This window comes from Drosophila yakuba, chromosome X, assembly GCF_016746365.2.
Source record: "Drosophila yakuba strain Tai18E2 chromosome X, Prin_Dyak_Tai18E2_2.1, whole genome shotgun sequence".
Taxonomy (NCBI): domain Eukaryota; kingdom Metazoa; phylum Arthropoda; class Insecta; order Diptera; family Drosophilidae; genus Drosophila; species Drosophila yakuba.
The window spans coordinates 8,429,776-8,456,284 of record NC_052526.2 but is presented as its reverse complement, the minus strand read 5'-3'; the positions used below and the strand labels follow the sequence as shown (position 1 = coordinate 8,456,284).

At 41.3% G+C, this 26,509-nt stretch overlaps 1 long non-coding RNA gene and 2 other non-coding genes across 3 annotated transcripts; 1 reads left to right on the top strand and 2 right to left on the bottom strand.

Moving 5' to 3' along the window:
* The first annotated feature begins 5,367 nt into the window (after positions 1–5,367).
* Trnas-aga lies at positions 5,368–5,449 on the top strand. Its single transcript has one exon. It is a non-coding gene; the product is annotated as a tRNA-Ser (tRNA).
* A 10,731-nt stretch (positions 5,450–16,180) lies between these two features.
* On the bottom strand, positions 16,181–16,262 carry Trnas-aga. Its single transcript has one exon. It is a non-coding gene; the product is annotated as a tRNA-Ser (tRNA).
* A 4,392-nt stretch (positions 16,263–20,654) lies between these two features.
* LOC120322381 lies at positions 20,655–25,641 on the bottom strand. The gene is made up of 2 exons (XR_005562185.1): positions 25,074–25,641; positions 20,655–21,526 (listed from the first exon to the last, which is right to left on the bottom strand). It is a non-coding gene; the product is annotated as an uncharacterized LOC120322381 (long non-coding RNA).
* Positions 25,642–26,509: the final 868 nt, after the last annotated feature.

The window sequence follows — 26,509 nt, the reverse complement described above, 5'->3', positions numbered from 1 at the left end:
CTGAGCACCCGCATGGCGCAGTCTCAACTGGAAACTTAAACTTAGTTACTGCAAAAAAAAAAAAACTAATGATATCTAGTAGAAAAAGTGTATAAAAAAACACTTTAAACTTTCAACTATGATAGTTAGTGCTTATTAATTTTAAAATGCATGTGCACAGTATCAGCAATTTTTGAAAATATTCAGAGAGTTATCCCGGCAAACGCCGTGAAGTATGCAACACATTTTGTGTGTGTGTGTGCTATACATGGTTCTGTTATGAATTTTGTTGTATTTTGTTGTTTGATTTGTACTATTAATTCTGGAATTTTTAAATTTAAATTTCGGGCAATTTTTGTTTTCGGTGTGCGTATTTTCGTGCTCATCCTGGCGAAAAGTTCAAATACGACAACGGTGCGGTCTGAGGGCACTCGCAAAACAAACGAAACTTAATTAACAAAAGGAAAAAACCGGAGGCAGAGGGCAGCCGGCGATTCCACAGACCTTTTTTGGGCTCGTTTCGAACCTGGAACTGGAACTGGAACCTGGGACTCGAATTGGTATTGGGCTAGGGATTGGGATTCGGAGGCGGACTCAGATTCCGATTCGGGTTTCTTTGCTGCGGGTTGGCCAGGTTGCCGTGGCCACTGCGCCCAGTCCCGATTCGTCTGGATTCGTCTGGGATTCCCTGGACGAAACTGAACGGAATGGAACTATATCAATGCGTATATCTATTGGCCCCGTCTCCCGTGTGTGTGTGTGTGTGTGTGTGTGTCTGAGCCACACATGCAAAGCATGTGAAGTCCTGCTCCTTTTTTGCTCCTTTGTCCGTCTGCGAATGCGGATTTTTGGGCCCATAATCGATAGCTACTCACACCTGGTCGGTCGGTTGGTCGGACGGGCGTTTCGGAATTTATTGCATTTTGTGTTTGTTTAGAGCGATTGCCATGTCGCGACGAGCGCGCCAAAGGATTCAATTCGATTCGATACAGACGTGCCCAGGTACAGTTGTGCTTGGCCAGGTGAGTTTCGCACAGTCGGGCGAAAATTGATTCGTCCTGCCAATGAATGCGTGACGCGCGGTATGGGGTTTAGTAGGAAATCGAGGAGTCTGGCCAAAAATATTTTCATTTATTTAGCATATGCACATTTCGCAACCAATATGTGTATTTAAAACTAGAAACAGAAATAGTACACTATTTTATGGCAACATTGTTAGATAAAATAGCACATATCATACAGCTTTCTTTTGTTGAGTAGTATTAGTATAATGTGTGGCACTCGCAACGCGATGTTTCTGTTTTTATTTGTTGCTTATTTTTTTGGAATATGACAGAGAAAAGTTTACCCTGTATTAATTTGACTAAGCCAACTCACGTGTACGTTGATTCCCTTTTAATGTTATGTGTAACTTTCACTTTGATAAATTCCCTTGCTTACTTTTCCTACCAAAAACCCCGCAATTTGGTCCAAACAACCGCGAAAAACTCGGAGTAATTAACCCGCAAAATATGTGAATAGGGAAATGGTCACGAAAAATTGCATATTAACTTTGCTGGGGTCCTCATAACCCCTATGTCCCTCTGTCCCTTTCGCACACACTCACCCTCTCGCTCGCACACACGATTAGTTTTCGTTACTTATACTAAAAACGTTTGCGACTGCGACGTCGGCTGCGCCGCCTGCGTTGGCTGTTAACAGGCTTAAAGCCTCATTTATGCCGTTATGTCCACCCGCACACACACTTTCACACACACACACACGCATGCATGCCGTCTCTCTCCTTCACTCAATGGCCCTCTCTTTCTGGCCCGCTATTTGCCTCTCTTTCGAATGTGCTTCATCAATAGTTTTTAATATTTTTCATTTGCTTTTTGCGCTTGCCCACGGACAAAGAGGAGAGAAGACAAAAAAAAATTGCGAATCGGCGGCGGCGACGATGGGGGGAGGGAGAGGTGGAGGGAAACGAAAAATAACAGTAGTTTTGCACCCCACAGTTGCTTTCTACCGCTTTTTGCCTCTTCTTGCCACCCCCTCTGTTATTTGGCCCCTCTTTCGGTCACGTTTTATTTTCTGTTCCCCTTCTGCTGCCCTCCCTTTACTTTGCACCCTTTCACTTCGCCAACTCCCCCGCTAATAACTCCCCACTCTTCTGACTCTCTGCCTTTCTTCCCGCTCTCGCTGCTCTCTTCCAATTCTCTGGCAGCCCCCTGACGCTCTCTCTCTCTTGCCAACACCTCTCTTCTAACCCTATTTCCACCCCCACCACCCCCCCAAACTCCTGTTCTTCGTCTTCATTTCGGTGCGCCTCGCATCAATAATCCCCAAAAAATTTTACAGGAAAGGTCGACGCCAACGTCGACGGCAGCAGCGCCTTTTTACGCGCCATGTCCGAAAAAGCCCGAAGAAGAAGCAGAAGACGAGAAGACGAGAGGAGAGGGCTGTAGAATTCGGGGGTAGAATAGCCGACGGGGTGCGGGGGTGGTATATTTCTGTGGCAGTGTCCAGTTCGGCGCACCAATCCCAACCAGCGCCTCCACCGCCTCCGCTGCGTAGGCGTGGCCAGTGGGCTCAACTGCGGCTGCGAATGCGTGAGGGAGGGGGTTGGGGGTGGGGAGTGGGCAGGCTGCAGGGGCGCAGAATAGGTGCGGTAGCAGGGGTGCAAAGGGGGGGGGCGGTCGGTCTCTAACACCCATTGCAACGTCGAACGTTGTCGAAGTTTCGTGGCCACGTGCGCCGGCTCAATGCCTCTGCCGTTCGGCCGGCGTCGCAGTCGGCGTCGCTGCCAAAAATCGCACACTCAACAACTTTACAATCCCCCACCCACACACGCCCCCTCAACCAGCCACACTACTACGCCCACAAACAAACAGCTGGTCAGCGGGTGCACTCGAAAAGCGAAGCAACACTCTCTTCACACACGCAATGCACTCACTTCTCACATTGCACTCGACCATCTCTTGTGCTCTGCAAAGGGACTCGTATTTACACTCAATTCTTCACGGGCCTCTTTCTTCTAACGCCTGGCCAAAAGCATTCTCTTCTGGACAGGAACTCGTACTTTTGGCAGGGCCAGCTATTTATCAAAGCCTAATATACTTCTTGTATTTAATAATATCATTATATGATCATCTATTTACTTCTATTACCTATGCCAATTCTTTGCCCATTTTGAATTCTTCTGCATTCCCTCAAATTCTTCTAGCCCGAATTTGTCCATTTCTTTTCTTTACAATCTCTGTGTTACTGGTTCATTATTTAGATACTTTATCTAGTTAAGTTATTCGTTAGTTGGTTATTTATCAAGGCAAGGATTCTCTAGAAGCTGTGTTTATTTACTGATTTTAAGCAAATCTTGAATAACTTCTTACAAGTGAAGTTTGCCTTCTTTTGAACTTGTTGCTCATGAAATTCCTGAACATCATACCGTCTAGTTTCCGTTAACTTGGCCAATCTTACCCAGCAAACAGAATTAACGCACACTTTTTGCAGATTTCTTCCATCACCCATTTTTCACTCACATTCTCTTCTTCTACTTTTCACTCACATTTTCCCGGCAACATGCACTCACTTCCTACTTCCCGTTGCACTCGAGCTGCACATTGTGCTCGCTGTTCCTTGCCATTATGGTCTCTCTCTCTCTCTCTGGCTTTCTCTTTGGCGAAACAGTTCTCTTTGAGCTGCAACGCCGGCTGCGCTGCCTGCTGCGACGCCTGAGTGAAACTTCGATTGCATTTGAAGCTCTTATGCTCGCAACGTAGCAGTTTGCACTCGCAATCCGTGTGCCTGAGTTGAGCTCTCTTTTTCAGCGCTCTTGAGCTGCAGCTTGCGAGCTCTCGGATTTGTTGATGCAACACGAAATGTTGCAGGAATAGCTTGGCTCAAAGGCAAAACAAGGAAATACCCAAGACCATGGTTTAAATTCAAGTGGATATTTTATACATATTTATACAAATTACAAGTTATTCACCAAATGACATGTAAATATATTATTTAATTCAATCAATTCAATAAATCAATCAAATAATCATAATAATTAAAATGTTTTTGTAATTCTTACAAACCTATATTAAACTAACCATTGACCATTATTAATAAGTGTTTTTTTCCGTTAAAAAATATGTTGCATACCCAAAAGGCGCTTAAACTAGGCAGTTTTTATACATGTTTTCCATACCATTTAACACGCCGATTTAAGGTAATTTCTTCTCAATTAAACTAGTAAAAATCAGTAATTGTTTCATCATCCCCCTTGAAGTGGAAGTCAACCGATTGCTAGTCAAATTACTTGCACGTAACTACACTTGGAATCAATTTGGCGCCTCATCGATAATGCAACCAAACAAAATGGCGCCCATCGGCAAAACAAAAGTCTACCGTCCCCGAAAACTTATATTTAATTCATTTTTAATGGCACAACAACGGTTGGGAATTTCTTGTTTGCTTTCAAGTGGTTTTCGATTCGATTTGCAACGTCCTGTGCGCCTGCACTTCAAAAAAAAAACACGATATACGATATGTACGAGTATAAGGGAAAAAAACATTCCACTGCCAGCTCACCTGCCATGTTAAATGTCGAATTATTTTGATGGCAGGTAGCAGCAGCAGCAGCGGCAGCGGCAGCAAGCAAAAAATAAATAGACAATTAATTTGCCCTAATAGACATGAAGAGTCGGCAAATAAACATTTTCCCCCAGCGAATTGAAAGGCCGGTGAAAAATCGACAAAATCGCCTGCCACAGCAAAATTGCACAACAGTCCGTGGATGTTGCATCCAGCGCTTCGGTGGGGGAAAATATGCATGAAAGCGACTAAAATAAATAAATTATGGATAAATCGAATATTCAATGCCTGGAAAAACGTGCAAAATTAAGTGAACTTTACGTTTGGCTTTTCGGTTGATTTTCCAAAAGTGAACATCATAAACCTGCAGGGAAAAAGTCTATTAGCCATATGATATCTTTAAACAATAAAATATTATGCATGAATATCCTTTTTATGGCTTAGAGCATTTCACACAAATCTAAAACTAAATTTTCAGTTTTGCCCAAGCACACAACACGGCGTATGAGCAATATTATATACATTTTTATTAGAAGCCACATAATAAAAATTAAATAATTATAAAAATGAATGATAAATTCCTAATGTTACATTATTTTCATTTTAGCAGCAGCTACTTTACTTTATTTTCATTTAAAATTATTGATAATGCTCATAATAATTTACTTTCAGTTTATTGTACAATCTTATCTTAAGAAGCCCCTTGAGAAACTCATCACACACATATGTAGTTTGTCATATCTAAACTGATTTATTTATTATTAGATTAACAAATAATCTGGCCAAAAATGTCTCGACCAAATTGCCAATTGGCTAGCACAGCAAGCAGTCGTGGCCGAGTGGTTAAGGCGTCTGACTAGAAATCAGATTCCCTCTGGGAGCGTAGGTTCGAGTCCTACCGACTGCGAGTGTTGGTATTCTATTTTGAAAAACACTCAACAAATTTAAGAAAATCTATTAATAATATCCTAAAACTGCAGCTTTAATTTGGATTTTTATTACTATGTTTGTTATTTTTAGTTTGTGCAACATAGAAACTTTGGCTACATATTCTTCAGTTCTCCAAGGATCCCTTTAATTTCGATTCGTTCCACACTTTTTCTCTGGCTTTTTATGTTTCTATCTCTGCTGGCATTGTTGGGGCAACTAATTAAATGGAATTACACAGTCGTAATGCAGTTTTCGTGTATTGACCAACAGCTGGACAAGTGTACAGTGAAAACCACTCGATTGGTGGGGATGCAGTCGTATGAGGTCGGGGGTCATGCAAAAGAGCATTTCATACCTGCCAAGTGGTGATGAACGCGAAGGGGGGGGACGGAGGTGAGCCGATTGGTAGCAATGGAAAATCGGAGTGATTTTGGGGGAAAACTAAACGGAGTCTCCGAAGGCAGCAACTTAACGCTTCAATAAATTTTCGCAGCCATGTCGCTGCTGCCATCAATAAGGCCCTTGAGCACGCCCCTTCCCGCCGCCGTCGCCACCACCGCCTCTTTTTCTGCTGGGTGGTTGAGTGGTTTTGGGTGGCATAATGGGTGGCTTAGTGGGTGGTGGGTGGTGCGGCTCCTTGGGCACGGAAATGCGTTAAGTTTGCGCTGCAGCACGTGACGCTGCTAAGCCAAAGCTGCAGCACTGCGGCACGCAGGGAACCCTGAAAACGAAAGATTGCAGTGGACGGAAAGTGGGTTTGGGGGGGGTGGAGGTAGTAAAAGCGGAAAAATCGGTGGTGACGGGCAGACGGCCTCCTCATCTCCCTACTATACCCTCCCATCCCCCTCATCGGCGATCCCGTGAGCCAACGAGCGATAAGAAGGACAAAAATTAATGGAATTTCTGCCTGTTTTTCTGTGTGTGTACGCTACCCTAAAATTCACGCAAGCCATAAAGGGTTAATGTGGCTAATAAAGAAGCTGGCTTTCGATAACGAAATAAATCTATGAAATGACAAAAATTTATTGTCGTTTTATGGAATGTTCTATCTTCTTTGATTTTACTCTATAATATTAAATTTCCGTATTTTTATGTAAATATATAGCTGCTTTTCAATATTTGTATTTATTAATATTCATAATTATTTTATGCGTGTCTTAATAGTAGTGTAGATTGAAATATTTGTAATATCTTCTTATTTTTGTTCAATCTTTCAAACTTTTATCAGGTTTTTCATTGGTTTTCCAGCCCCGAAAGAAAATCGAACGCAATGAAAAGCGAGGGCATGGGAAAGTCTCGCTGTGAAACACTTAATTCCGTTGCTTCCTTGGCCTTTCGCTGGAGCAGCTCCTTGGGCCTCAACCATCCTTACCCCCCTCCCCTTTCCCGCGCATCTATCGGAATTTCCCAGGAGATGCAACTGCAGAGGGGCGTGTGGTGGTGGGGGGGAGGGGGGTCCTGCTTTCCTTTTGGCTGCTTCCTTGGGCTGCTTTTCAGTTCAGTTTGTTTTTACGACGGGCTTGGCGCAAAAAACAACACACAAAAAAAAAAAAAATGCCAAGTGAAGTAAAAACGCAGTCAGCGGGCGGTGCGAGGGGGGTGGAGGTAGGGGAATGGGGCGGCCAAATAGGGGCCAAAAGGGGGGGAGGAGGGGTAGTGGGACAAACATCGTTTTTGGCTCCTGACTCCATCAGCGTCAGGCTTCTCCAAACGCTTGTTGGATGTACGTGTCCTGGCAGCTGCTGGCTGCAGTTTTCCTTCGCTTTTCACCTCCCGCCTTGCGACTTTTCTTGGTCCTTGCCAGTTTCGATTTTTCGACCCCCCCTCGACCGCCCCGCGCGCCCACTCCCCCGGCGATATAAAATTTTTCTTTTTTTTGTACTTTTCCTTTTTTGGCCATCGTTTACGTCGGCAATTTTGCACTTGATTGCAATTTTTCGGGGGCTGCGCCATTTTTTTTTTTGCTTTTATTTTACTTTTTGTATTTACCACCACGTTTTAGGCTACACCACCCCATGCCACCCACTGGAAGGCTGTCTCTTTTTTGTGGGCGGGCCCAACGCCTACGTGACATTGCGTATACGTCCAGTGCGCCTACAGCCTCCTTCGACTTTTGCTCGTCCAGAAGTTTTTGCCATCGCACGGCTAAAATGCATATATAATTACTTACATAACGAGTAATATTGCGAACATTGTATAGAATATTCAGGTATTATATTGCCTTGTAAAAACTAAACAATAGTTTAAATAGAAAAATATATATTCATAAGCAAATACAGACTCTGTTTATTTTGAATAATTAAGCAAAACTATCTATTTATGCATTCAGCTTTATGACAACGCAACAACCAATGGGAAATTGTTTCGAGTGCATTTTTGGATGGGCAAGGGAAATGGGGGAGGGTGGGGGAGGGGGAAAGGCCGATGGACGGTGGGAAGACTAACATTATTTTCAATTAGGACGCCGCGGCAAACATAGTTTATCATCAAGTTGACGCGACGCTGTCAGTGCTTATAAATAATCGACTTGGAGCGGCCATTTTGGCCAAGACCTGCACCGCCCAACCACCCAAAAGTCACCCACACACACACACACCCACCATCCGCATGCCACACACACACATACACACAATATAAATTTTGGATGCAATCTACAAAAAACAAAAAATAAAAGAAGAGGAAAATGAACGAGGCGAAAGACAAACTCAGACTAAGGCGCATAAAAATAACAGACCAGAAAAGAGTGAAGAACACGGGAAAAAAAATTGCGAGTAAATGGGTAAAATAAAATGTATAAAAAACCAAGGCAGTGTGTGTGTGTGTGTGCCACGCCCCCTTCCGCACGCCCACTGCGTGTTGCTGGCGAACCAAAAGTTTTTCGCCATGTCACGTCATTCGCTGGGCTTGGCTTTGGCTTTTGGCCGCCTGCCACTCCCACACCGCCCACTACACTGAAAAAAAAAGTGCTAAAATAATATTCTCCTTAAGCTGCTGGAAAATTAAGTTATCAACTTGTTAACGAGCTGATTAATATAAGACATGCGAAACCAAAATCTTATTCTCAATTCTTTTAGATTATGAATCTAATAGGTAACTATTTTTTGCCGTGTACCCTACGATCCTGGCACTGCTCCTTTTTTCGGCACTATTACGCTTCAAGAGTAAGAAGAAGCAGAGAGAGTGAGAGAGAGGGGGTGAGAGGGGGAGAGAGGGGGTGAGAGGGGGAGAGAGAGGGAGAGGGACATTTGTCACGTGATGGATTGCAATGGGAGTGACATTTTTATTTCACTGATGGACGACAGCGCACGAAATGAAGCGCAGGATGAGTGGGCGGTGGGCGGTGCAGCAGGTCGGTGGGCGGGGTCGCTGTAGGGGGCGTGGCAGGGGTCACAGGATGGTGGCCAAGTCCAGCTTAAAAACGAGACGCACGCAACTGGAAGCTAGAAAGTGAAGCATTCTAAAACGAGGACGCATTTCCGTATGCTTAAAATCGAAGAATTTAAAATAGTAGATATTTTGAGAATGTGACACATATAATTTGTTAAAGTAAAGATTCTAATTACATTAAATTCAAAGGTAATTCTTTTTAAAAGTACATGTTATATCATATAGTTGCTATCTTATTAAATGCACTTTTTTTAGCTTGCAAAAATCACACAAAATGTGCAGAAAAACCAAAGAAACTCATCGAAAATCGGCTGATAAATGGCAAAGACGAGTTCATTTGAAGCAGAAAATCATACACAAATGAGGCAGTCGGTATGGTTGAAATGAAAATGGGTTCTGAAGGTGGGGCAACTGTAACAGTTGCACTGCAATTGTCATTGTGTCGCATCCAAAATGATGGCAAGATACAGAGGGGTAAGCAGCACGGGAAAACGGGGGCAAGCAATGAAAAACTGAGACAGCTGCCAGCGGCTGTTTGCCAAAATGAGCAGCAGGATTTCCCATTCCATTCCATCGCTTCATCTTTCAGTTCACTCTTTTTGTTTTACTAATTTACGTTTTGCAATCGGAATGGGCAGATGGTTAGAAAATATTTAAATTGCAGCGAACTGAGGAGGGACAAGATTAAATTGGACAGAGCCGCATCGAAATGAACTCAAAAAATGGGGTCTCTTTTGTATTTTGGGCTCAATTGAAGTCATTCAGCTTCGGGACAAGCGACGGCGAAATGGCGTTCACATGTACGAAAATCAAGTATACGACCGGAGGGCCAACTTGCCTTGCATGCGGAAAACAAAGATTTCACCCTTCGCATTTCGTAAGCCTTTTTGGCTTGACTTTAAGGGAAATAAATTATAAAAAACGATATACAAAAAAGCATTTAATTTGACAGAGAAGCACTAAATCTACGTACATATGTGATTGAAATTAACATTTTACCTGCTTTTTTCTTTAAAAAAACATAGACATTAAATAAGGAACCCGGCAGAGGTAATGAATGCACAAGGACATGACCGCCATTAAATCGGTTTTGAGGTGGCGACACCGGAATAAACGTATCTGCATCTTTATCAGTATCTGTATCTATATTTGTATCTGTATCCGTAGCTGTGGCTGCATTATTTTCCGCTGCTCCGGCGAAAAGCGAAAGTGTTCCACAGAGTAAGCAGCTAAAGCCGCAGACAACCGGAATATATATACATATATATATATATGTATATATATTGTTATTCCCCCCGCACTCGCACAAGTCGTTACCCATATTTATATGAGATATACATATATATTTAAACATACATATATACGTTTATGTGCGGTGTCTTTGGCTGCATCAGCTTGCTACCTACATTTTATTTGATTTCATTATGTTAAAAAGTTGTTCAAGAGTGAATCATCCGGCGAAAAAGGGGCGGGGGGCGTTAGTGGGCGGCGTTGGTTGGTGGGAGTGGCAATGGCAAGGTTGCTGCTGGAAAAGTCCTTGTTCTTCATTCTCCGGCGCTGGCTCTCGTTGTTGTTGCTTCGCAGGAATGGCAGACAGCGAGCAGACAAACTCAAGGACGTTGGCTTAGGGGGTGGTGCGGGGTGGGGGGTGTTCTCGAAAGTGGGTGGTGGGTGGTGGGCGGCGAGTACCTAAGCGAACAAATGAGACATCCACACACACACACACACAGAAAGAGAGAGAGAGTCACAGGAAGCTGCTGCAGTCGACAGCATTTTATTATCCTTATTTAAGTTTGAAACTTATTGCAAAGTGGGAAACTGGAAAACTCTATCTGTCTGTCCCGCTCTCGCTCACGCCCTCAACTGCCCTCTCGCTCGCACTGCCGTTCGCTGGCACTAAAAATATGGAAAACTTTGCAGACAACGCCAGACAAGCCAACAACAATAACAACAGCAACAGCAACAGCGGCTGCTGCAGCAGGGAAAAGAGGAAAAGTTGGGCGGCGGAAGTGGGTGGTGGTGGTGGGTGGTGTTTGGTGGTGGGTGGAGAGAAAGGCTTAAGTGCAAGCTGGAGAATGGCCAAGGACGTTGCTCAAGTTGCGCGCGAAAACAGCTGCGACGTCGCTGCGGAACATTGTCTGCAAAGGCTTTAAAGTTGGGCTAAAAACTGATTGAAATATTCGTAATAATAGTAAACTCTCTTATGCAATTAATCATAGAGCTACGAGATATTGTATACATCCAGATAACTTTTATTACCATTACAAATGGAATATTATTAATTTTTATAATTTCCGTATTATATCAAAGTGCAGTGCATTGTATAAATAAACAAATCCTTAAGAGTCCACGTTTTGTACATTGTTTCTATAGCTTATGCGTACTCAATAAATACCAATTGTTGTAGCATTAATTGAATGAGTAATTTGATGCCATTATCAGCAGGCATTGGACCACTGTGCGATGCCTGGCAGTGCGCTGGCATTCAAATAAAAAAGAGTTATATACATACTCAGGCTCCAGACTGCAGAATCCAGAATCCAGACTCCGGACTCCGAGTGCATGCTTTATACTATGTACCCCTTGCAAATGCACATAGAGATACCTCTATGTGTTTTGCCACTGAGAACTGTGAACTGTGAACTGAGAACTGAGAACTGAGAAGGAGGAATGCATTGTGGCCGCCGCATTTGGGGCAAATAGTTTTTGCTCCAGTTTGAACTTTAAGACAAAGTTTTCCCACCCACCCACACACACACATACACACACACACACAGAAGCTGAATGAAAGAAGGGGAATTTTCCGCAACTTTAACCGAAGGTCGTTGTGCTGGTTAAAAGTTTTCGTAGCAAGTTCAGCCAGCGAGATGTTATATACATACATACGTACATATAAAGTTTATATAAACATCTTTCGGCACATTCAAGGTTGCTTAAAGCGAGCACTCACAGCACTTGCCACTTGCCACTTATCAATCGAACTGAGCACAGCGATAAACCAGAAATAAGCCATCGATACTTGAGTTTACTGCGCGACTCATAACTTTGCGACAATTTAACAAGTTCCGCAAAGCCGCAAAGGCCAAAAAGCAGGCCTCGACTTCAAGTGGTCAGTGGTGCAACGCAATGGTACACTGCAACAATAAAGGTACTACCCACAAAATAATCAAGCTACATATCAAGGATCAAGCTGCATATTGTGTATCAATTTTATTGGTATTCAATTTATGCATTCGAAGTATTAATAGGTTTTTTATCCACCTCAATTGTTTTCTATGTATTTATGTTTAGTATATGTAATGTGTAACTCATATACTATCTTCGCTATGAATTGCAAAAATGTATATTTATTTATGTTTCATCATAGTTGTAATTCCAAAAATGTATTTTTATTTATGTTTCATTATAGTTGTAATTCCAAAGATGTATATCTATTTATGATTCATCATAGTTGCAATTTCAAAAATGTATATCTATTTATGTTTCATTGTAGCTGTAATTCCAAAAATGAATATTTATTTATGTTTCATCATAGTTGAAATTCCAAAAATGTATATTTATTTATGTTTCATCATTGTAGTTTATTTCTTTCTGTTTAAACGATGCTTTCAATTGTGACATTTTGCGGCAGGTTAGTGCGGCAATTCTTGAACCTCCATTCGCGGAGTTGCAAGACTCATACAAACCGATGTCGCTGCAGCAAGCCGCACAGCAATTGCCGCTGCAGCAACAGCAACAGCAGCAACGCAACAGCAGCAGCAACTGCAGCAACAGCAACTGCAGCAGCAGATAAAATTGCTGAAGGAGCAGCAGTAGTCAAAGCAGCAGCAGCAGTGAAAGAAACAGTCGGGAAACCTGCGAAATAACCTGGTCAAGCAGTACAGTGATCCCTCGATAAGGCATCTGCATGCTCAGAATTTGATTTCATTTATTTTGAATGATTTGCATTGTTTGTTTTTGTTTGAATGATTTTATTATAGATATAGATCCCTTTTTATTACCTCGTGCACTTTCATATAATTATCCGCAAGTTAAAGATACAAATATGCTATTTTCCTATAGATACATTCTAATTTGAGCACTTGATCTCACTGTTGCCTTTATCGAGTGCCCACTGTGATTACAACAGCAGCAACAGTTGAGTGAAATGCCTTGACATTGCGTGTGGAAATTGTTGTTGTTTATATGGCTGTTGTTGTTGCAGGTAATTGGTGTGCGGTGCCCAAAGAAGAGGAAAAAGAAGAAGAAGAGTGTAGGAAGACGCTGCCACAGATGATGTCGTGTGCAGGAGCAAGCGAGAGGGCGATAGGGCGGGAGAGCGAGAGGGGAGACGCAACAAACGCGTTAGCAATGCAATTTATGTGCGTTTAGACGCATATTTTGCCAATTAAATATTGCGATAAAGCATGCAGCCTATACGAAAAGCACACGCACACACCAGTGCACTGAGAACAAATTTAGGAGCTTAAGAATGTTTTTAAGTGTTTCTGTTTCTTTAACAAAAAATAATATATTTGGTACAAACATGTATCTTATGTGCAAACATGTAAAGTATCTTGAACTGCGTTTAAGTACTCCCAAGTTTTTCTTTTGATTTTAGCACATGGTCTGCGTTTCTCCCAGTGCATTTAAGCTCATCTGTGTACTTGAGAGTTTAAAGCCAACTGATAAATGCCGCTGATAGCGTCGCTGACGTTGGCAATTTGGCTGAAATTTATTTGGAGCCCGCAGATCGCCGCGTTTGTTGTGTTCCCAGCTCGTTGTTTGTGTCCCACTGCAGTTGTTATGTGCAGTTGTTTTTGTTGTTTTGGTGGCTGCAGTTGTTGTAGCTGATGTTGCTGCTGTTGTTGCTGTTGCGCAACGCACTTTGTGCGTTTGCAAATTGACATCTTTCAATTAAAGCGAGCTGCGGAATTGAGCAGAGTGGGCATTTTTTTCGTATTTCTTCTTTTGACTTTTGCTTTTTGGTCAAGCACGCACATCGATGTCCGCATTGCAGTTACAGTTGCAGTTGATGTTGCAGCAGTTGATGTTGCTGCTGTTGCTGCTGCGTTGTCATCGTCTCCATTGTTCGAATTCTCAACTTTTTTATCTGCCTGTCAAATGGCGCAATTGGAAATCGCTGTGCGCATACACTAAGAGTAATCAGCATGGCAATGCGAATTATTAAGCAATTAATTGCAGATTTATTAGGTGTTTTTCCTTACTTATTAAACAAATCAATTATATTATATTAATATAATAAAGTATACCTTAAAATTCTGCCAGCTATTCTGTAATGTATTCCACGTTGTAAAAGATTAATTATTCTATTTGTTTTTACCATTGATTTTTTATTTGTCAACTTTTCAGAGTTTCAGACAAGCGATCGCCGGCAACATGTTGCCGCAACATTTTGGCGGCCGCTCAAAAAGTGGGAAAACCTAGACCAAAATAAGCAAACAAATCTTTTCATTGGCCATGACAAAAAATGTTGCGTTATTCAAAACTTTGACACAACTTTGCAGTCAGAGTGGTAATCGCAGTTGAAGTTGAAGTCGCGACTAAAGACGTTGAAATGTTGCACATTTTGATGTTTGATGTTTGATATGCGCATTTGGGCAACAACACGTCAGGCTGACCAAATACATAAAGCACACACACACACGGCTTTTCCTAACGGCCAATTGTGGTTTTCCATCGCAGGTTCAAAGGAAAACGTCGAGTTCATAAATGGCCACAGCAATTTTACGGCATATGCAAACTAGCAGCGACTTTGACAACTCTCAATGTGGAAATTTGTCAAAAAAAAAAATATAAAGCTTGCAAATTACGTAATTAACTAAATGAATGAATTGAATATTGATTTATAATTGGCCTTAAATGGGTATTTAATGTATCATCAAAGATTTATGAATTTATTCCCTTTAAACCTCTACAATATTATGTCTTTTTCTTAGGCCAAAAATATTTCCAGGGAACCCATTTTCGTTTCGCAGTCCCAAGACGTTTATTTTCCACCTGTCTCTCAAAGTTCCTCTCGTCCATTCCGCCTTGTATCATTCGGTTATTAAGAATTTTTCATAATTAGAATGTAATCGCAGTCAGTTAAAAGACTCCGCCGACTCTCCGACTCCAACTCCAAATCCAATTAAATGCATGAAAACGAGCAAAAACCGAAAAGGGGAAAAATATGAAAATTAGCCGGGCCAACAATGACGATTTGCGTATAATCCGCGGCGGCGGCGAAAAAGAAAATATTATGCAAAACTTGGGCTTTGCCAAGAGCAAGAGCAAGAGCAACTTCTATTTATCATAATTGAGCTGGTGGCAATTAAAATGGCAGGGGGTTACTTGGACTTCCCAAAAGGGCCTGTAGATCCACCGACGACCCATCCACTTGCACTTAATCCAAATCGAAAGCGTTCCATACGGCCATATTGAAACTAATTTTAATGGATTCGGTGCCGCGATGTTCTCCTTTTTTTTGTTGTGTTTTTTTGTTTTTTTTTTTTTGCGAGCCAGAGTAAATAATTCAATTTAATTTCCTTTCCCTCATGAAATTAAATTAAAAATGCATTTTGGGCGATCCGGGCGAGCAAATGAATTAAGCCATCATTCGGTCGTCGTTTTCAGTCGTCACGCAGCAAGTTGCAGCAACAGCAACAGCAACAGCAGAAGCGGCATAAGAAGCGGCAGCAGAAATGGCCAAAAACGTGTTGAAAGCCATGTGTGGCACGGCGAGAAGAAGAGCTCCCTTAACCCCTCTAGCCCCCCCCTCAACACACACACTTGTATACACACTTATGCACACACACCCATTGGCGTGTCAGTTTCACGTGCAGTGGCAAAAGGTAATTCATCTTGTTCTCATAGCCATATCCCATATCCCATATACCATATACCATATCCCATATCCCATATAGCACAGCATATAGCATAGCATAATATTCCCCTTAACCTTACCCCTCAACCATTTGGGGATGTTCAATTTGGCTCATTCGACTTGCCTCTGGTTAATTAAATGGCCGGGCGAGGCATTTTAATGCCTCTCATATTCCCCACAATTATACGCAAAAGGGTACAAATAACGAACATCACTTTAGCAAATGTTATGCTTTTTATAAGAAAGGATTTTTTTCAGTAATATTAAGATGTGTAGATTAAAATAGCTCAGCTACTACACTGCTTGATGGTGTGATGGTATTTAATTTATATATTTTTTTTCGTACGCTAGACAATAACACTGGAATGCACTTATGCCCATATGTACATATTTCCGAGTAGAGGCGGCTATTATAATTATATAATTATTTTATTGTACAAAAATGTGGCTCACAAACGCAGTCGGTAGGACTCGAACCTACGCTCCCAGAGGGAATCTGATTTCTAGTCAGACGCCTTAACCACTCGGCCACGACTGCCTCGATATGATTGCTTAAGATGGCAATAAATTTTAATAAAATATAGCATTTATTTATAAACCAAAAACACGTGCGATATCTTGTGCAAAACCTCAGTTGATAACATAAATTGGAATTTCGTCAGTGATAACTAAATTAATATACTTTAGCTATTACTGATAAGAACTTGTATTTAACTCATATTTTTACACCGTTTAAAGTCTAGTTCTGCGTTCTTAATCCATAAGTAAAGCATATATATAAATACATCCACACAGCGCAAACCGATTAGAGTTTTAAACAATCGGACTCCATTGATCATCGCACCATTCTCCAGATTTAATGATTAATCCCGAATGGGAAGCCTTCTGCGATTTCCATCTCCTCCATTTCGATGCCGATACCGAGATGCCGATGGCGATGCCAATGCCAATGCCAATGCCAATGCCGATCCCAATTGCGATACCCATTCAAGATTGCAGCGTAATCAATTACATGACCACGCACATTGGCTTTGATCATCGCTGGTTGGGGATCGCTGCCTGGGATCGGGGCATGCCCCTTAACACTTTAAAACCACCGACTTTGCTGGTGACAATGCGTTCTCCACTCCCCATACTCCGTATCCCCTTACTGTCCCCCTTACTCGCCCGCTTAACCCTTGTGGTCCATGTGATCAATGCAATCTCGATATCGAAACAGTTTTTAATGTGCACCTTTTGTTCTGTGGCAATTGCAGTTCGAATTGCCGAAAGGGGCGGCATTGCGAACGAGGCACTATACTATACACTATACTATACTACATATACTACATATACTATGCTATAGTATACTACAACCGATACGTACGATCCATACGATGCGACTACTGGCTGCCGAAATGTCAAATGCCAGGCCATATTTCTTAAACGCCAAATACTTTTTGACATAATAGTCCAATTACCTTATCGCGCGATCTGAGATGCGGTCGCCGTTGCAGTTGCTCGTTGTTCATGTTGTTGTTGTTGCTGTTGCTGCTGTTGTTGCAGCAATGTTTGCTGCTGTTGTTGCAGTTGTTGCTGCGACACCGCCACCATTGATGCTGCCTGCTGGCTGAAGTCCAAAGTTGAGGCAGGAACTGAAGCTGCGGCCACAGCGCGATTATTTATGGCGATCAGCGTTCGTGGGCCCAGTAGCAGAAATTCCATTTAAATTGCGTACCAACAAAAACAGCAGCACCACCACCACCACCACCACCACCACCAGCACCACCAACAACAACAACAAAAGCAGCAACAGCAACAACAACAGCAATTGTTTTTATGGTAGCAGCGTTGGCGGCGGTTTCCTCTGAAGCGGCAGCAAACACAGCCAACAAACCAAAAAATAAAAAACAAAACAAAAAACACAAAACACAAAAAAAATAAAAGAAAAAAACACAAACTCAGTAAACAAAAAAAAAACAACGATCCCAAGCCACTGAGTTTACATCAGAAGGAAGTACCGATCTTTTGGGGGCTTTCAAGCCAACTTCCATATGGAAATGCTGTGAATATTTATCGTTGAAATATGAAAAGTATTGCTACCTTAAAGGTAAACCTTTTTAAAAAAATAAAATAATAAAAATTAATTATGAAACTACTTATAATTAATCAAATTATATACATTAGATGTTTAATTTTGCGTGGAGTTAAATTAAAATATAAAAGTAGCATTTTGCGTTGAGTTAAATTGGTTTTCAATATAAAAGTAGCATGTAGTGATTTTGAAAAATTGCAATCAATGTCCAATACTTAATGGTTTAATTGAAGAAGAGCTGTTTTGGGTCATATCTTATTTAAATGTCATCTGGAAAAAATGTAATAAAATGTAACCCAATACATAAGTTTGCAGTTATTTCTGGCCCTAATTTAAAGCCACATTTAAAGACCGCAACATTGCTGGAAAATGGGCGGAAGGAACACCTCGAGCTGAGCCCATGCTCAACATCTGTTCCAGGCAGGACAATCGATTTGGCGCAAAGTGTTGGACACACACAAATGCACACACACCCAGACACACACACACACACACACACACACACACACACACAGACACACACACCAGGGGATAGATACTTAGATAGATGCTGGGATACTGAGATACTTGAGCGCCTTCATTCGGTCAGTTGTAAATGAGTCTCGAGGGTCGATGTCTGGGCCAAGTTCTCTGCCCGCGCCCGTAATATGTCTTGTTGCTTGTTTGACAGTTGTTGCTGCTGCTGCTGCTGCCGCTGGTGTTGCAAGTTGCTGCTGCTGCTGCTGTAGCTGTTGCTGTGGCAGGAACAATCGTAGTTATATTTTTAAACGCAACTACGCGCTGCTCACCGCGATATTGATCTTATTTCAATATGCCAGCCCATCGCCCCGCGCATCGCTTTTAATTTGCTGCTGAACATTGTGAGATGCAAGTTGCAAGTTGCAAGTCGCCAGTTGCAAGTTGCCAGTTGCAATTTCCTTGTGGCAGTTGACGTGCCCACTAGTTTGGGGTATCGCACCTTGGAACACAGTATACGAACGGCGGCATTTGCTCCATTGATCTTTGGCTTCTGCCTTTTATTTTTCTTCTTTTTTCTTTTTTTTTTCTTTTAGTTTTTTTCGATTGTCAACCGGATCGGTGGGGGGATCACTTTGATTTAGTAAAGTGTAATTACAGTTGAGCTGCCACGGCGCAGGAAACCCCATTTCAATGGGTGGAGTGGCCAATTGGCAGCCACGAAAGGGTTTCTCCGCCCAGAATTGCATTTACGTTTTAGTTGCATGTGTCTGCATTCAGGGGACTTTTGATTAATTGCTCTATTCACATTTTATTGGTCATTTACTTGTAATCATTACTTATAAAACCAATATATATGTGATACATATATATTTATATTTACTAAGGGTATAGATTTAATTGTAATACATCCGTAAAATATAATATAGAGTTCCTAAACAGCATTTCAAATGCCTTTTTACACCATCCAGGAAAACTCACTACTACTTTTTGTAAAAATCCAAGCAGTTGGATTTGGAATCGCAAAGACTTTACCTTTGACTCCGAACAAACTAGTTACACCAATAACCATAACAATAACAAATTAGCATCGCATGCTCCTCGGCGATTAATTTGGCCATATACACCGGCTTTTGGGCTCGACGTTTTTTACGAGCATTGTTTGTAGCTCATTAAGAAAATTTTGCGCGCTTCAACGACGACAAACGCCATGCCGACAAAGGGAAAAATAAGCAAAAAAAACTACAAAAAACTAAAAAGAAAAACTAGAAAAAAATACAAAAGGGGTAGGCATAATTTGAGTCCAAAATCGCACAGTTTATGCAAATCGCGAAAATTACGAATCGGAAAAAGGCATTTTGGCATGCGAGTGTAATTTTCAATTGGCAACAAGTGGCTGCCTTTTATTTTTTCTCTTTTTATATAAATATGTATATATATATAGTTGTTTGTTTTGTTTTTAGAAAGACGCGACGATGACGTCATGGGTCTGCAATTGGAGCAGCAGTTTTCAATTTTCGCCAATTTTTGTTTTGCCACTTCTTGTTTCGTTTTTCCCACTCAGCTGACACGTTGCACATTTCGCTGGAAAATTGGTCTTCGACTCCAGCTCTAGACTCTCCTCGACTCGGATTCGGATTCTGTTCGGCTTTTGTGAGTTCTCAGCAATCTTTTGTGTAATTGGAAGCGGAATCTTGGCCGTGCACAAAACGCTTTGAACTCGCCCATTTGGCAGTTGGCGTGGGAAATGCGAACGCCTCGCATGGGGCACAGTGGCCAAAAGTGGCAAAATAGTCAATAAAATAATGCGAAATTAACCAAATAATGTTTGAACAAGTTACCTCGAATTTTACAGAGCATAAAACCTGATGATAGCACAAACAAGAAGATTATAAAAATGCAATAAAATTACTTGCATGATAAATCGCATGCATTTTCGAAGCTCAAACATTTATAGTGAGTATCTCGTTTAGCTGGCAATTTGGAGCCACTGTTCTTAATGTGCTAAGCATGCTGAATGAAATGAAATAAATTTTAGCCAAATCGCCGCTTTGGGCTCTCTCTCTACTCGACCACTTTTTGCCACCATTCCCCCCTTCACCCCCGTCATTTTTCCCGACTGTTAAACACCCGCAATGCAACTGGCATTCTGCTTCTGGACCAAACCAAACAAAAAAAAAAAAAAAAAAAAAAAAAACTAACCCAAGTTGAGTTGAGCATGTGGCAGCTGCGCATTTGCATCAATTGCCCCCCTTTCTCCCCCCTTACCACTGGGCTAATCTCCCCCAGGATTAAGGCCAGCAGCCGGCCCAGCTGCGTTTTATTTTTGTATATTTTCGCATACCCTGCCCAAAGGGTATTTCGATATCTCATTGGCTGGAACTTAAAAATCAGCTTCGGTTTCTGGCAATTTACAGGCTCATTTTATTACCATTTTACCATTTAAAAATTTATAAATTTTCGAAATATTTTAATCACAGCATTTCTTTATGAAGAGTACTTAGTGTATCATATATAAATCATGCTTAGCATAGTTACAATATCTATATGTCTCATAACCAAACCAACTATATTTTCTCATCATAGTCATATGTATATTATAGTTTAAGTTACTAATTATAAAATAAAATATTTGTAGGGTATTTTAAAGTGCGATTTCATTGCCATTCGTATGCTGCCCCATGGAACGTGAGCCTGTGCCACACACTCCATAATTTGCCTGCTGTTTTGGCGTTTGTGTTTGTTGTTGCTGTTCTTATCGCATTTGTTGTTGCACTCAGTGTTGTTGTTGTTGTTATGGTTGTTGTTGTTGTTGTGGTTGTTGTGTTTGTTGTTGTTGGTGGTGTCTCAGTGTCTGGTTGTTGTGACTTGAGTTCGCATTTCATTCGCGCTTATCTCGCACTCGGCTCGTTTTCATGTCTTTATTTATAATTTTATTGATAAAATTGACATTAATCGCGCGTTTAAGATGATTTTTATCGCCTCGCGTGCAAATTGCTTACAATTTTTTTTTTTTACAGCCACCACAGCAAGTCGACACATTTCATGTAACTGCGTTTCCTTCTTCGGTTTTAACTGCTTTATGGCCATCGGTGTTGAGGTGCGAGCTATTATTCGATTTAATATGACAAGCGGTCAGTAGATGCAAAAGGTGAGCTGTCAAATGATAATGAGCTGCAATGCGGTTAAAAAAAAAGGCTCCAAAAAATAAAAGGGATAATAATCGACCTCAAAACAGGGAAACTTCAAAATAAAAACAAGGCTTGTTGAGTCTGAAATGAAAGAAAACATGAACACAATTACAAGACTGCAATTGGAAAGATACGTAAGTTAGCTTTACACAAAAATTTGTTTATATCTTATATTAAACTTATGGTTAGTTATAGCTACATAAAACATTTAAACAGCAAAACTGCTGCTCAGAAAAAAAGGAAAAAAAAACTGCAATTTCGATTGGAAAATATTCTTCCTGTTATTTCTTGTTACCATTTCCGCCTTCACGCTGCGAATATGAAAATAACTCAGCCATAAATATGAGCCCAGCTAAAAAAGAAATGCACACACACAAACACGCAAAAAAAAAAAAGAACTGGGCAGAATTTATGATTTTATTTGGTTTCCTTTCGGCAAATTTCAATAAAAGAAATAGCTCAGTGGAAAATCAATTCGAGAAATAAATTCCCCCACAGCCGCCATCCGTTTTTCGCTGTGATGATATATGAAATGCGTTTGTTGCCTCCTTCGCTTCTTCGCTTCACTTTGGGGCACAGCATTTTCCCACATTAATTTTCCTAATTTCGAAAAGCCAACCCACACATAAGAGAGGGGAGGGGGGAGGGAAGGGGTCTGGAAAATTCGAAGGGGAATAGGGGAAAAGCGGAAAAGCTGTGATGCTGACTGCATCCCCGCAGGACAGCGCAAAACTATTTATCAATGCTGAAACATTTCAAATACATTCTGCGTTTTTAGAGCAGTGGCCAGGGGCGTGGCAGCGGGGGCAAGATTATGATGTAGATCCCATTGCACTCCCTATTCCCCCCACCCTCCAAATACCCCCCTCTGAGTTCCCCTGAGTTGCCCTGTCAAATGAAGCGGCAAAAAAGTAGCTGGAAAATGAAATATGCCAGTGACGTCTCCGGCTCCCCTTTTGCTATCAGCCCGCCGTCCCTGGACCACGAAATGGACCCCCCCCCCACTCCCCCATCTTAACCCACTAAAGCCGGCTGCTAAGACAACTGGCGGCGCATTAAATGATGCTCCAGCGACATCTTACGTCGTACGCAATGTTCGAATAACCGATAGCTGAGCAGGATAATGCCGATAGGGATGGCATCCTTCTATACTTTTAAACATCTATTATTACCTATTTATTATATAAGATATCTGTATTTTTATTATATAAGATATCTTTATTTTTATTATATAAGATATCTTTATTTTTATTATATAAGATATCTGTATTTTTATTATATAAGATATCTGTATTTTTATTATATAAGATATCTGTATTTTTATTATATAAGATATCTGTATTTTTATTATATAAGATATCTTTTTTTTTATTATATAAGATATCTGTATTTTTATTATATAAGATATCTGTATTTTTATTATATAAGATATCTGTATTTTTATTATATAAGATATCTGTATTTTTATTATATAAGATATCTGTATTTTTATTATATAAGATATCTGTATTTTTATTATATAAGATATCTGTATTTTTATTATAAAAGATATCTGTATTTGTATCTGTTTGTTTTCTAGATTGTTGTATGAAATGAGCATACATAATGTTGTTTTAACATTATAATTATTTTAATATTATGTACCGATACATATCGTATCATTGCATGTCACGCGTGCAGTTTTCACATTTTCCGCTTTTCCCGCCGCTCTGCGCAGAGGGGTGTTTTTGTCCAAGTTCTGGCCACACAACACATAGAAAATTGCATTTCGCCTGCTGCAAAATATTTCACTTTAGAGGACAAACAGGTCACAGGCTGACTTTTGCACACACGCACATTGCAACCCTGGCTGTTGAAATGCGACGGCGGCAGGGTTGCCATCTACTCTACCAATTCGTATGCAGCTGGCGTTCGGGAAAAGCGGAGGGAAAACTTTTTGGCGCGTCTCGGCCAACAAACGCATGCATTTATCCGCCCCCCTTAAAATAGGGCGGGGGCGGGGGGAGCTGGAAGACTCCCCGAAGCACGTAAATAAATCTTAAAATTGTAAAACCCGCAAAGGCGAAAAGGGATCCCAAAGGGGGCGTGGCAGTGGGCGAGCAGGGTGGGAAGGGAAGGGGGGCCTACACTGTAGACTCCCTTTTGGATCTGTCGCCATTTTGCGATGTGTTTTGCCGCCATTGCCGCAGCAAATTACGCAAGGCGCCTCCCCCACTGTTCCCCCTTCTATCCCCCTTCTATCCCCCTTCTATCCCCCTTCTATCCCCATTCCCCGCTTTTCCAACCGGTTCAACTAACGTTTGTCCTTGGCATGTCCTTTGGCGCGCTTTTGTGCATTTAAACCGACAACATCGTTCTCGGGCGGGGCTTTTCAGGGAAAGGAGGGGGCTGTGTGGCAGGGTGGGAAAAGCTGAGACGACGGCAAAATGCAGTCATTACTGAAAATTGGTTTTGGGGCTAACGCACTTGCACATTTCATGGCTATGATGAGCATCAAACCCCTCACAAAACTGGTGGGGGGGGGGGGAGGGGGGAAGCGACGAGGGCGTCGGAAAAGCTGGAAAAATGCGTCGTTCAAAAGTTTACTTCTCGCATATTTTTCTTCAAATTGCATGCGATTTTTACTTGTTTGCCCGCCGTCATTTTATTTTATTTCTTTTTATGCCTGGGGCGCCTTGTGCCAAGATTTTTTTTTTGAAAGCGGGTATATTAAACGTATGTACGGGGTGCATATCTACAGTGAATATATACTATAATATACAACCTAACAACTTGAAGCAATTATGTGCAACTATAGGGAAATTATAATATACTATTTGATATATCATTTTTATAGTTTGTATTTTGTATGTTAAACAATTCTTTATATTTTCTGCTGCGAGAAGTGCACTGAAGTAGTGGCTACTGTACCGTTTTTGGGGTATGCATTACCTTGGTGCTTGTTGCAGTTTCGAGCTCCATTTTCCACAACCAACGACACACGCATCGCATATTTTCAGCGATTTGTTAGCCCGCCCCCCCCAGAACCACCCACCGCCCACCACCCACTGCCCACCTTGTCAGGGTAATCGCATGTGGTTTGTCACCCCCCGCCACCCACTTTTGCAGCCCCTCACTTGGCTCGTGAAGGTAATTTGCTAAGACCAAAAAAGGGGAAAAAACCAAAAAGAAAAGAAAAAGAAATAGAACGCCAGCCAAAATAGAAAAGGGAGCAAAAGATGCTGCTGGAAGAGATGGTGAAGCGGGGGGAGGGGGAGTGGAGAAAGGCGGGGAAAGGGGAGACTAATGTGGGGATTACAAGGATTTACTTGTGCAATTGCATTTTCGCGGTGGGCACCCTGGGCGCCACGAATGCCCAGCCATAAATACAAATTAATTGTTATTAATGATGGTTAAGGTAGTGCAGGAAAGTAAAATGCGTGCAGAGCCTTGAAGAAATCATGTGGAAAATAAAATCGCAGATACCAGGCACTAATTTTAAAAAAATATATATGTTTATTATTTTGGAACTCATAAGTGCATTAAAGCATTCCAAGGTTATTATGCTCTTAAAATGATTATTTTCTTTTATTAGTCTAGCATTTTGTAGTCATAACTTTTGCTATTCCTAAATTACTTAAATACTTACAATATTTATCTTCTGTAATAAATTTATAGTACATTTCATTCCACACTTTATAAACTGTCTGCGCAATAGAACAAGCTATCCGCATCTAATGATATCGACAGCTATGGCCAAATAGCATTTCCTATCCGATAATTAAATCAGTTTCAGCTTGGCCGCATCAAGTCATTATGAGCCACTGCACTGCACTGACAGCCACGCAGAGGGTTTTTCCTTTGTTTTCCTAATTTTTCCTGATCGTTTTCAGGTTCGGTTTGCGTTGAGTCTTCTTGGTTCCTGGTAGCTGGTTAAATTTCACACTTAAGGGGCCAAAGGGTACGGCGAAAAGGAAAGAAACGCTGACCATGGCAGCTATTAAAATGCGATTTGCTGGCGAGCTATGGCCACTTCAACTCTCAGTCATTTATACTCTGCCAAAAGGTCATACAGCTAACATAAGGTTTTTGGTCAATAAAAAAAATATAGTATATAGATTCATTTTAATTAGTATTAAACAATCTTTTCTTTTTACATTTTTGTAACTTACAGAATCAACCAGCAATATGAACCTATAGTTATTTAAAATATTACTTCAATTGAAATAAAAATTATAAAATAATTTCATTTATTTTGTGAGTATTTTTCGTGTGTGATTCATATAGTAGAGTATTCATTACTTCCAACTTTTGTATTTTAGTTTGTTTTCCCATGCTGTTTTTGGTTAATTTCGAACCTACCAGATTGATTTCACGCGTAAACTTATGCGCACTTTATAGCCTTTTTGGAAGAACGTTGCTTCAAAACTGCAAATCGAAGGAAAACCTGACCGGACCTAAGGGAAAAGCCAGGGGGGCGGGGGGTTAGAAGACTGGCAGTGCATTTTCCCAGCCCCCAAAGATTTTCCCCGGCACGTCGGCAGCCGGCTAAAAAGATAAGCCTCCTGGACTTGGACTTGCAACTTGGGGCCGGGCAACTTGCAACTTGCAACTTGCGACTGTTGCCTTTGGGCATCGCATTTTATTTGGAGCACTTGGCTCATACCCGATGAAAGGCGGCAGGGGGGAGGACGGGGCGTGGCAGGGGCACGACTGGCCAATGCGAAAGGTCAATTGATGGTGCCGGTCGATAGGCAGTTGCTGTAGTTGTTAACTTAAAACGTGTAAACTGCAAGCAGCAACAACAAATGTACAGCAGCAGTTCACTTGAAGAAAACATTTTAAACTATTTCATTTTAGTTACGAGACACCAAGAAAACGGGTTGAAATGAAATCCCTAAATGATCTATATTATATCTAGAATAATGATATGTTAGCAATGGTACTCAAAATCGCCAGAAAACCTCTGACTTCTTCAATGCACATAATTTGTTTATGAGTATATAAATATTATAGCTGCATTATTCTATTACGGCGTCAAAAGAACTCATATGAAATACAAGGTAATGTAATATTTTTAATGCA